A 13562-nucleotide genomic window follows, 5' to 3' on the forward strand; every position below is an offset into this window, starting at 1 on the left:
GATTGAGAAGATGCAAGAAAGGTTTAACAAGGACCTAGAAGAAATAAAAAAGAGTCAATATATAATGAATAATGCAATAAATGAAATTAAAAACACTCTGGAGGCAACAAATAGTAGAATAAAAGAGGCAGAAGATAGGATTAGTGAATTAGAAGATAGAATGGTAGAAATAAATGAATCAGAGAGGAAAAAAGAAAAACGAATTAAAAGAAATGAGGACAATCTCAGAGACCTTCAGGACAATATTAAACACTACAACATTCGAATCATAGGGGTCCCAGAAGAAGAAGACAAAAAGAAAAACCATGAGAAAATACTTGAGGAGATAATAGTTGAAAACTTCATTAAAATGGGGAAGGAAATAATCACTCAAGTCCAAGAAACCCAGAGAGTCCCAAACAGGATAAACCCAAGGCGAAACACCCCAAGACACATATTAATCAAATTAACAAAGATCAAACACAAAGAACAAATATTAAAAGCAGCAAGGGAAAAACAACAATTAACACACAAGGGAATTCCCATAAGGGTAACAGCTGATCTTTCAATAGAAACTCTTCAAGCCAGGAGGGAATGGGAAGACACACTTAAAATGATGAAAGAAAATAACCTACACCCCAGATTATTGTACCCAGCAAGGATCTCATTCAAATATGAAGGAGAAATCAAAAGCTTTACAGACAAGCAAAAGCTGAGAGAATTCAGCACCACCAAACCAGCTCTCCAACAAATACTAAAGGATATTCTCTAGATAGGAAACACAAAAACGGTGTATAAATTCGAACCCAAAACAATAAAGTAAATGACAACGGGATCATACTTATCAGTAATTACCTTAAACGTAAATGGGTTGAATGCCCCAACCAAAAGACAAAGACTGGCTGAATGGATACAAAAACAAGACCCCTACATATGTTGTCTACAAGAGACCCACCTCAAAACAGGAGACACATACAGACTGAAAGTGAAGGGCTGGAAAAAGATTTTTCATGCAAATAGGGACCAAAAGAAAGCAGGAGTAGCAATACTCATATCAGATAAAATACACTTTAAAACAAAGGCTGTGAAAAGAGACAAAGATGGTCACTACATAATGATCAAAGGATCAATCTAAGAAGAAGATATAACAATTATAAATATATATGCACCCAACACGGGAGTGCCGCAATATGTAAGACAAATGCTAACAAGTATGAAAGGAGAAATTAACAATAACAAAATAATAGTGGGAGACTTTAATACCCCAATCACACCTATGGATAGATAAACTAAACAGAAAATTAACAAGGAAGCACAAACTTTAAATGATACAATAGACCAGTTTGACCTAATTGATATCTGTAGGACATTCCATCCCAAAACAATGAATTTCACCTTTTTCTCAAGCACACATGGAACCTTCTCCAGGATAGATCACATCCTGGGCCATAAATCTAGGCTTGGTAAATTCAAAAAAATAGAAATCATTCCAAGCATCTTCTCTGACCACAATGCAGTAAGATTAGATCTCAATTACAGAAGAAAAACTATTAAAAATACCAACATATGGAGGCTGAACAACACGCTGCTGAATAACCAACAAATCACAGCAGAAATCAAAAAAGAAATCAAAATTTGCATAGAAACGAAAGAAAATGAAAACACAACAACCCAAAACGTGTGAGACACTGTAAAAGCAGTCCTAAGGGGAAAGTTCATAGCAATACAGGCATACCTCAAGAAACAAGAAAAAAGTCAAATAAATAACCTAACCCTACACCTAAAGCAACTAGAAAAGGAAGAAATGAAGAACCCCAGGGTTAGTAGAAGGAAAGAAATCTTAAAAATTAGGGCCAAAATAAATGCAAAAGAAACAAGAGACCGTAGCAAAAATCAACAAAGCCAAAAGCTGGTTCTTTGAAAGGATAAATAAAATTGACAAACCATTAGCCAGACTCATCAAGAAACAAAGGGAGAAAAATCAAATCAATAAAATTAGAAATGAAAATGGAGAGATCACAACAGACAACACAGAAATACAAAGGATCGTAAGAGACTACTATCAACAATTATATGCCAATAAAATGGACAACGTGGAAGAAATGGACAAATTCTTAGAAAAGTACAACTTTCCAAAACTGGACCAGGAAGAAATAGAAAATCTTAACAGACCCATCACAAGCACATAAATTGAAAACGTAATCAAAAATCTTCCAGCAAACAAAAGCCCAGGTCCAGACGGCTTCACAGCTGAATTCTACCAAAAATTGAGAGAAGAGCTAACACCTATCCTGCTCAAACTCTTCCAGAAAATTGCAGAGGAAGGTAAACTTCCAAACTCATTCTATGAGGCCACCATCACCCTAATACCAAAACCTGACAAAGATCCCACAAAAAAAGAAAACTACAGACCAATATCACTGATGAACATAGATGCAAAAATCCTTAACAAAATTCTAGCAATCAGAATCCAACAACACATTAAAAAGACCATACACCATGACCAAGTGGGCTTTATCCCAGGGATGCAAGGATTCTTCAATATCCGCAAATCAATCAATGTAATACACCACATTAACAAATTGAAAAATAAAAACCATATGATTATCTCAATAGATGCAGAGAAAGCCTTTGACAAAATTCAACATCCATTTATGATAAAAACTCTCCAGAAAGCAGGAATAGAAGGAACATACCTCAACATAATAAAAGCTATATATGACAAACACACAGCAAACATTATCCTCAATGGTGAAAAATTGAAAGCATTTCCTCTAAAGTCAGGAACAAGACAAGGGTGCCCACTTTCACCATTACTATTCAACATAGTTTTGGAAGTTTTGGCCACAGCAATCAGAGCAGAAAAAGAAATAAAAGGAATCCAAATTGGAAAAGAAGAAGGAAAACTCTCACTGTTTGCAGATGTCATGATCCTCTACATAGAAAACCCTAAAGACTCCACCAGAAAATTCCTAGAACTAATCAATGATTATAGTAAAGCTGCAGGATATAAAATCAACACATAGAAATCCCTTGCATTCTTATACACTAATAATGAGAAAATAGAAAGAGAAATTAAGGAAACAATTCCATTCACCATTGCAACGGAAAGAATAAAATACTTTGGAATATATCTACTGAAAGAAACTAAAGACCTATATATAGAAAACTATAAAACACTGGTGAAAGAAATCAAAGAGGACACTAATAGATGGAGAAATATACCATGTTCATGGATTGGAAGAATCAATATAGTGAAAATGAGTATACTACCCAAAGCAATTTATAGATTCAATGCAATCCTTATCAAGCTACCAATGGTATTCTTCACAGAGCTAGAACAAATAATTTCACAATTTGTATGGAAATATAAAAAACCTCGAATAGCCAAAGCTATCTTGAGAAAGAAGAATGGAACTGGAGGAATCAACCTGCCTGACTTCAGGCTCTACTACAAAGCCACAGTCATCAAGACAGTATGATACTGGCACAAAGACAGAAATATAGATCAATGGAACAAAATAGAAAGCCCAGAGATAAATCCACGCACATATGGACACCTTATCTTTGACAAAGGAGGCAAGAATATACAATGGATTAAAGACAATCTCTTTAACAAGTGGTGCTTTGAAAACTGGTCAACCACTTGTAAAAGAATGAAACTAGACCACTTTCTAATACCATACACAAAAATAAACTCAAAATGGCTTAAAGATCTAAACGTAAGACCAGGAACTAGAAAACTCCTAGAGGAGAACATAGGCAAAACATTCTCTGACATACATCACAGCAGGATCCTCTATGACCCACTTCCCAGAATATTGGAAATAATAGCAAAAATAAACAAATGCGACCTAATTAAACTTAAAAGCTTCTGCACAACAAAGGAAACTATTAGCAAGGTGAAAAGACAGCCTTCAGAATGGGAGAAAATAATAGCAAAGGAAGCAACTGACAAACAACTAATCTCAAAAATATACAAGCAACTCCTACAGCTCAACTCCAGAAAAATAAATGACCCAATCAAAAAATGGGCCAAGGAACTAAATAGACATTTCTCCAAAGAAGACATACAAATGGCTAACAAACACATGAAAAGATGTTCAACATCACTCATTATCAGAGAAATGCAAATCAAAACCACAATGAGGTACCATTTCACGCCAGTCAGAATGGCTGCGGTCCAAAACTCTACAAGCAATAAATGCTGGAGAGGGTGTGGAGAAAAGGGAACCCTCTTACACTGTTGGTGGGAATGCAAACTAGTACAGCCACTATGGAGAACAGTGTGGAGATTCCTTAAAAAACTGGAAATAGGACTGCCTTATGATCCAGCAATCCCACTGCTGGGCATACACACTGAGGAAACCAGAAGGGAAAGAGACACGTGTACCCCAATGTTCATCGCGGCACTGTTTATAATAGCCAGGACATGGAAGCAACCTAGATGTCCATCAGCAGATGAATGGATAAGAAAGCTGTGGTACATATACACAATGGAGTATTACTCGGCCATTAAAAAGAATACATTTGAATCAGTTCTAGTGAGGTCGATGAAACTGGAGCCTATTATACAGAGTGAAGTAAGCCAGAAAGAAAAACACCAATACAGTATACTAATGCATATATATGGAATTTAGAAAGATGGTAACAGTAACCCTGTATACGAGACAGCAAAAGAGACACTGATGTGTAGAACAGTCTTATGGAGTCTGTGGGAGAGGGAGAGGGTGGGATGATTTTGGAGAATGACATTGAAACATGTATAATATCAGGTATGAAACGAGTCGCCAGTCCAGGTTCGATACACGATACTGGATGCTTAGGGCTGGTGCACTGGGACGACCCAGAGGGATGGTATGGGGAGGGAGGAGGGAGGAGGGTTCAGGATGGGGAGCACATGTACGTGTTGCGGATTCATTTCAATATTTGGCAAAACCAATACAATATTGTAAAGTTTAAAAATAAAATAAAACTAAAAATTAAAACAAAACAAAACAAATTGAGCACTAAAATTCAAGAGAGAATGTTCTGTCTGGTGTACCAGCTAGGTAAACTTTAATTTTAAAATGCCACTTGCTTTTCAGAAGCATCCTGTAGCCATTTGACCCACAGATGACTGGTCAAATCAAAGAGGGCTGTGACACGTGAAGATGAGGGCAGAATGATATTTCTTGTTGGCACTTTTACCAGTTTCTCTACAGGATACGTATGTTGTGCAACAATGAATTTTTAATCCATCTTAGCAAGATTTGTCCTCTGGTTATAAATATCCCTGTTGTCACATGCTCACCTATTTCTTAGCTCCAACTGAATTGTAAACTCATCCAAGCTATAGTTTATAACCTCCAGGATCACACACCCAGTGCTTCATCAATATCAGTTTTACTCTAATATACCACAGAGAAAAAGTAGCTCCCTGGAATAACAGATTAAGGAACAAATAAGCCAGAATGTCTGGGGAATAGAGTCATACAATTTTCATTACAATGACTCTTAGGGCTTGGATCCAGTCTCGTTGTGGAGAAACTAAGTGTAAGAGAGATTAAGTCACATATCCAGAGTGATATGGCTATTTAGTGTGATTATCTTTGGGTATTTGCTTCTTTATGTCCATTTAAACTATTAAATAAGTCTGTGGAATATGACACACATATACTTGAATAAACAGCCACCCTTCCCCCAAAGAGGCACTTGATTAAAAAAAAAAAAAAAAGAACAAAACTATGGGACAGGACTTAAGAGATGGTTACTGAGCCAAACTTGGGTTTGCTTGCCTGACTTGCAGCAAAATCAATCTACTGACATGGGGTTGGGTGAAGGAAAGGACAGTGTTTATTGCAGGGCCAAGCAAGGAGAATGGGTAGCACATGATCAAAAGACCTGAACCCCCTGATGGCTTTCAGGGAGGGGTTTGTAAAGGCAACATTATTAGGTTTGAAGGTTGTAGGGTGCATGATCAGCCTGTAGACATTCTTCGAATTGGTTGTGGTGAGGTCACTGGGTGGTATATTGGAAGTTAGCATCATCAACCTTCTGGTTCCTACCAGTCTGGGGTCTACATGCTTGTGGTCAGCATGCAGTTTCTCTCTGACACTTGGTAGGGTTTTAGTATCCTCAAAAACAATTCAAGGAATGGCTCAGGATATTGTCTATAACCCTTAAGGAGGAACTAAAGGTCTTTGATTTTATTTTATGGTTAAACTACTGTAATTTTGTCTTGCTTGACTGATATTGTTGTGTTTCTGCATTTTCTCACTTCTCTGATCAAATATACTCTTTGGAATGTGGGGAAGGTCTAAGAGGCTAAATCCTTTTTACAAACAAGAGGTAGGAGACATGGAGGGTATGTTGCCAGGAAGGCCCCACAGAGTCTGGCTCAGTTTCAAGACCACAAGTTCCTATCCAGTCTGTTTGTAGGGTGAAGTGGGAGCAGGAGGATGTTAAGTGAGTGAAAAGTGTCTGTGGTAAAATTAGTGATACACACTACCTTGTCGATGAAGCCTGAGCATATTAATGAAGCCCGAGCATATTACACTGAGAAGCCAAACACAAAAAGGTCACATATTGTATGATTCCATTTATATGAAATATCCAAAACAGGCAAATCCATAGAGACAGAAAGCAGACTCATGGTTGCCAGGGGCTGGGCAGAAGGCAAATGAGGAGTAACTGCTTACTGGATATGGGTTTTATCTTGAAGTAAATAAAATGCTTTGGACCTAAGTATAAATGAATATATTATGAACGTACCAAATGCTACTGAATTGTTCCCTTCAGAATGGTTAACTTTATATTATATACATTTCACCTCAATAAAGAAAACACATGTCCAATGAGAGCAAAAGCAAACATAGCAACATGTTAACAACTGGTAGATCTAGGTACCGGCCATCAGGAATTCATTGTACTTATGCTAGGAACATTTCTGTTAGGTTTAAAATTTTTTAAAAGAAAAGATTAATAAAAATAAAATATCTCTAGGAAAAAAAAATCATTTAGTGATAGTGAAAAATTGAGGTCACCAGTTGCAATCTAAAATTCATACAGTTTCATACCTATCACTTGATCACTGGCATGTCAAAAGTAGGAACAACTCTTACTTCATTGGCTGGTAAGGTTTCTAACAATGAAAATTACTTTCCAGGGGAGTCACAAGCCAACACTCTTTAACTTCAGAACCTATTAACATGCAGATTTCTGAACATCAGCACCTAAAAATACATTTATTGGGTCCTTTTGAACAGGTGGTATTAAGATGCGGTTTAGCTAAACGGTCTGAGCTTTGGAAATTACATGTGTATATTCTGGTTTTGTCACCCGCAGATGAGTTTTACCAATCCACTGATGGATAAAAGCAAAAGGGTGCAAGCTCCTGAGAGTTTCACAGGAGAAACATTAGGGGCACAAGAGACCATTTTGACCCTTGCACAGTGTGTCCTGAAACTCAAGCAGTGATATAGGAAAGATAATACCCCATCCTGTAACCTCATAATAACCAGAAAATGGCATGTCTGCCTCTAATGCACAGTGGGTCGGCAAGGAGATCCAACCAGTCCATCCTAAAGGAAATCAGTCCTGAATATGCAGTCCTGAATAAGGACTGATGCTGAAGCTGAAACGCCAATACTTGGCCATCTGATGGAAAGAACTGACTCACTGGAAAAGACCCTGATGCTGGGAAAGACTGAAGGTGGGAGAAGAAAGGGACAATAGAGGATGAGATGGTTGGATTGCATCACTGGCTCGACGGACAGGAGTTTGAGTAAATTCTGGGAGTTGGTGATGGACAGGGAGGCCTGGCATGCTGCAATGCATGGGGTCACAAAGAGTTGGACTTGACTGAGCTACTGAACTGAACCAAACATGTCGGGGCCCGTGTGAAGTGCTAGACAGAGTGCTGAATAAAGAGTTTACATTCAGAGGAGAGGACAGATACTGAACATTCAACAAGCACAGGTATCCTGGAAGCATTCCTGGGATGCTTGGGAAGTCAGAGAAGGCTGCTGATACCAGGAAGGCCAAAGGCTAGGCTAGACCAGGCCAAGGCTAGAGAGATTTAGCAGCATGTCTGACAGCCAAATAACAAGAAGAGAAAAGTAGTTTACCCCAGACCCAAATGGAAATCTAATATGTAAAGTCAAATTTGGGAGAGGCCTGAAGGCCAGTGAGGCAATCAAGATCTGTTCCACAAATTCCACACTGGATCAGAAGGAAAGTCCAAGTGCAGAGACAAGCACTGGACTGCATGCATTGGACCACACATGAGAGCTCAAGAAGACAATGTTGTTGGAATAGAAGACTGGGCACAGTGCTCAAGCCTCTGGTACTTTGGCACTAGAAATAGAGTAGAACACCCATTGCACAAACAGGTCTGGACCAAGATATATTACAGCTGAGGCAACCTAAGAATTAGATATGTGCTTCTGATGCTGTCCTTCCAATATTAATGCAGCCTTTTCTTACTGAGGGAGGAGAACTGGCATCAGGATGGTTTTTGTTATTTCTACTGTCTACTTCGCTAAAGTAGGACTGATTTGTAAGTTGATGGTTATAGAAGTAGTCACACATGTAGATCTGAGTTAAATGGTACCATATTTCTGATTTTCATTGGAAATGGTATTACCTTTACAGATTGGTGCTCAGAGCAATTATACACTTGGTCTGTCTTTTAACTTGGCTCTGAGCCTGAAGGATCCCAGAATACAAGTGTCTGCTAATTGCCCTGGTGTGAATGGCCAAGGGCTGGTGTGTGTGTATGTGTATATGCATACAAATAAAAGTGTATCTGTGTGTGATTGTTTGTATGTATGTGTGCATGTGTGTGTGTATGTGCATGCATGTGTCCCTCCTCCTGAACAAGGTGGATTCTACCAGGGTTAGAAATATGTCAGTAGTATTGAATCATCTAAATTTTATCACTTGCGAGTTTAAAACTCAACACTTTTTATATAGCCTTTTCTCTTTTTTATTCAAACCCCAGAGCTTGGATTCAAGAGTCTGCAAGCATGGAGTCCACCCAAAGATGGGCACAATAAAGGATAAACATGGTAGAGACCGAGTAGATGCTGAAGAGATCAAGAAGAGATGGAAAGAATACACAGAAGAACTGTATAAAAAAGATCTTATTGAACCAGATCGCTACAATGGTGTGGTTAGTCACCCAAACCCAGACATTCTGGAGTGTGAAGCCAAGTGGGCCTTAAGAAGCACTGCTGTTAATAAAGCTAGTGGATGCGATGGAATTCCAAAAGAACTATCCAAATCTCTAAAGGAGGATGCCATCAAAATGTTGCATTCATTATGTCAACAAATCTGGAAAACCCAGCAGTGGGCACAGGACTGGAAAAGTCCTCAACCCAATTCCCAAGAAAGGTGGTACTAAAGAATGTTCTAACCATCAGACAACTGCACTCATTTCCCATGCTAGTAAGGTCATGCTTAAAATCTTGCATGCTAGGCTTCAGAATTAGATGAATCAAGAACTTCCAGATGTCCACACTGGGTTTAGAAAAAGAAGAGGAACTAGAGATCAAATTGCCAACAGTTGCTGGAGTATAGAAAATGCAAGGGAATTTCAGCAAAACAGCTATCTCGGTTTCATTGACTATATGAAAGCCTTTGACTGTATAGATCATGACAAACTGTGGAAAGCTCTTAGAGAGATGGGAATACCAGACCCTCTTACTTGTCTCTTGAGAAACCTGTATGCAGGTCAAGAAGCAACAGTTAAAACCCTGTATGGAACAACTGATTGGTTTAAGATTGAGAAAAGAGTATGACAGGGCTGTCTGCTGTCACTCTGTCTAACCTATATGCACAGCACATCAGGAGAAATGCCAGGCTGGATGAGTTGCAAGTCTGAATCAAGATAGGCAGGAGAAACATCAACAGCCTCAGATATGCAGATGATATCACTCTAATGGCAGAAAGGAAAGAGGAACTAAAGAGCCTCTTGATGAGGGTGAGGGAGGATAGTGAAAGAGCGGGCTTAAAACTAAATATTCAAAACACTAAGGGCATGCCTTCTAGCCCGATTACTGCATGGCCAATAGAGGGGGAAAAGGTGGAAGTAGTGACAGATTTCCTCTTCTTGGGCTCGAAAACCACTGCAGATAGCAACTGCAGCCATAAATTCAGAAGACAATTGCTTCTTGGCAGGAAAGCAATGACAAACCTAGACAGTGTGTTGAAAAGCAGAGACGTTACTCTGCCAACAGAGGTCCATATAGTCAAGGCTATGGTTTTCCCAGTCATCATGTATGGCTGTGAGATCAGAACGCCAAAGAATTAATGCCTTCGAACTGTGGTGCTGGAGAAGACTCCTGAATGTCCCTTGGACCACAAGGGGGTCAAACCAGTCAATCTTTTTTTCTTTTTTTAACCTTACACTATTGTAATGGTTTTGCCATACATCAACATGAATCCGCCACGGGTATACACGTGTTTCCCATCCTGAACCCCCTCCCATCTCCATCCCCATACCATCCCTCTGGGTCATCCCTGTGCACCAGCCCCGAGCATCCTGTATCATGCATCGAACCTGGACTTGCAATTCATTTCGCATATGATATTATACATGTTTCAATGCCATTCTCCCAATCATCCCACCCTCGCACTCTCCTGCAGAGTCCAAAAGACTGTTCTATACATCTGTGTCTCTTTTGCTGTCTCACATAGAGAGTTATCATTACCATCTTTCTAAATCCCATATATATGTGTTAGTATACTGTATACTATCCAGTCAATCTTAAGGGAGATTAAGCCTGAATATTCACTGGAAGGATTGATGCTGAAGCTGAAGCTCCAGTATTTTGGTCATCTGATGCAAACAGAAAACTCATTGGAAAAGTCCCTGATGCTGGGAAAGATCGAGGGCAGGAGAAGAGGGTGTCAGAGGATGAGATGCCTGAACGGCATCACTGATGCAATGAACATGAACTCGGGCAAACTCTGGAAGATGGTGAGGGACAGGGAGGCCTGGCATGCTGCAGTCCATGGGGTCACAAAGAGTGGGATATGACTGGGCAACTGAACTACAAACATGGAAAAGCCATGCCTGTGATCCTTAATGGCTGTAAGACCCTGGGCAGGTTCTCAACCCCATTAAGTGGTAGTTTCCTGCGCTTTAAAATGGGGATAATAATATTTCACTCCTAAGATTGTTGTGAAGGAAAAACAGCATACTGAAAGCATTGAATGTGATTCCTGGATCATCATAAGCACTAAGTAGATGCTCTTATGGTTAGAATTGTAGGTACTAAACAAGGGCTACAAACATCCAGATACCACCCAAACTAGGGTTTACACTCATTTCCCAACATTACAGTGTGCCTTATAAATAGTTAAAATACTAAACAAACTGTAGACATAACTAAAGCAACCCAATTAAAATGCTTCATCATTTGCCACTTTAGAAGGTACTCAAAAGCTAGGCAATTCTCTTCTAGACAAACAGATGGCCATTTCTCATCTTAATATAGGTAGGATGTTTTTGTGAACACAAGCTGATCTGGCTTAAAAATCCAAGCATTCTTTTAGCTCTACATAAATTAATAACTCAAAAGAAAAATTTTAAAGAACAAACTGCCATTTTGCTAAAATGACAGTCCATTAATGGATGCCTCTAAACTTAGCAAGCTCTCCAGCTGTCTTATCGGTGGGTTTTTGTTGTCTCCCTCAAATGCACACTGATGGCCAGATCTCAGCAGCATCAGATGGAATGAGATGCAGCTAGCCAACAGTCCAGGACCACCTTCTTCCTGGGGTAGATATTAACCCTGCTATAGTGGACATTTAATCCATTAACTAACGATGAAAAAGGAGGGATAAGAGTGTTATATCCTGACATTAATAGTTTCAAACAACCTAATGAGACTGTTTGGAAGGCATACTAGGACGCCTTCCAAAGTTGATGAGCTCAACCATTGATGGGAGTAACTGAAGAAAACATTCAGCGCAGTTTGCTTCAACAGTTCTTTTCTGAACTGCCCATGAATCCTGAAACTGAAGTTCATTTGGAGTTTTTTTATACCATGTTTACAGAGATCCTGAACCATGGAAAAGAACAGCTCCTTATCACCAACTGCTCAATCTGTTCATCTATTCATTCACCACTCTATCCATCCATTCATCCATATCTGATCCATCCATCCAGCTGCCCCACAAATACTTACTGAAAGTTCTTCCTCTCATGGAGCTTAACAAGAATGATGTGATATAATATGGTGCTATTATTCTAGAGATAACAATAAATAAAATAAATGAGGGGTGAAGGAATACAGTGCAGTACATGTGTGCAAATTTAAATAGGAGAGAAGGGATGGTCTCAGTAAGTAGGCAATATTTGGGCAATGCCCTGAAGGAGGTAAGGGAATAAACCATGCATATGTCTGAAAGAAGAATGTTCCATATAGAGAAACAGCATGTGCAAAGCTGAGTGTGTACTTTGTGAGATGGAGAAATACCAAGGAGGCCTAACATAGCACAATTCCACTGGTCTATGAGACCAGAAAGCCCTGGTATTTTCCCACACTGTGTTATCCTGGGTTCCCTGGAAAACAGAGCCTGAAGAAAGGTTTAAATGCTAAAGCTTTCATGGGAGATATAATCCATGGCAGCTAAAGTGAGGAGAAAAGAGGGAGATTCAAATACAAGGTGAGGGACTTCCCTGGTGGTCCAGTGGCTAAGACTCCACACTCCCAAAGCAGGGGGCCTGGGTTCAGTCCCTGGTCTGGGAACTAGATCCTACATGCTGCAAAGAAGAGTTCACACGCCACAACTAAAGATCCCACGAGCCACAACGAAGATTCCGAGCAGCCAAATAAATAAATAAATAAATATTCAAATGTAAGATGATGTCCTGTGATACTGGTCACTGCTTCCCAACAAACTTTCCATCAAACACTATGAGAGAAACCGCTGATTCTCTCAGGTGTGTCCACCTGGTACCAAGATGAAAAGAAAGAACTGTGCCCCATTACAGCCCATCAGAGAGGGAACGCATAGGGAACTTAGCTGCTGACTCTCTGCTGTCTCCTGTCTCTACACTGATCAGAGTTTGTCCCACGGGCATTAACTTCCCTGCACATCTACACAGAAAATCATAAGACCTGTGCACTTTATTCTGTGTAAAACTAAAGGTAAATTTCTCTTGAATACTAACAAACGACAAATAGTCTGTTGCTTCAGCCTAGGTCCCAAAGAGAAGATGATGTGTCGCAGGACTAGTGAAATAAACCTTTGTTGATATACGCCACTGAAATTTTAGAGTCAATTTTTGTTGCAGCATAACCTAGCATATCCTGATTGACACAAGGATTCACTGCCTCATTAGTACATTAATGACATGAGGTTTTCAGTAAAGACATCTATTTAATGTTATTTAATCCAGTATTCTCAAACTGTTTTGATTAGTGAATATTCTTTCCACAGAGCACCTTAATATAATGGAAGTAGTTTGACAAAACACCATCTGTATAATCTTCTGCAAGGAGATTGGGCAACACACCCTACTGTGCAATAATTAAAATATTCCCAGATCTTGGCAGTTTGGGTATGAATGATGTCACATTTTTATGCTC

Source organism: Bos indicus, chromosome X, assembly GCF_029378745.1.
Source record: "Bos indicus isolate NIAB-ARS_2022 breed Sahiwal x Tharparkar chromosome X, NIAB-ARS_B.indTharparkar_mat_pri_1.0, whole genome shotgun sequence".
In the NCBI taxonomy this organism is placed as follows: Eukaryota; Metazoa; Chordata; class Mammalia; order Artiodactyla; family Bovidae; genus Bos; species Bos indicus.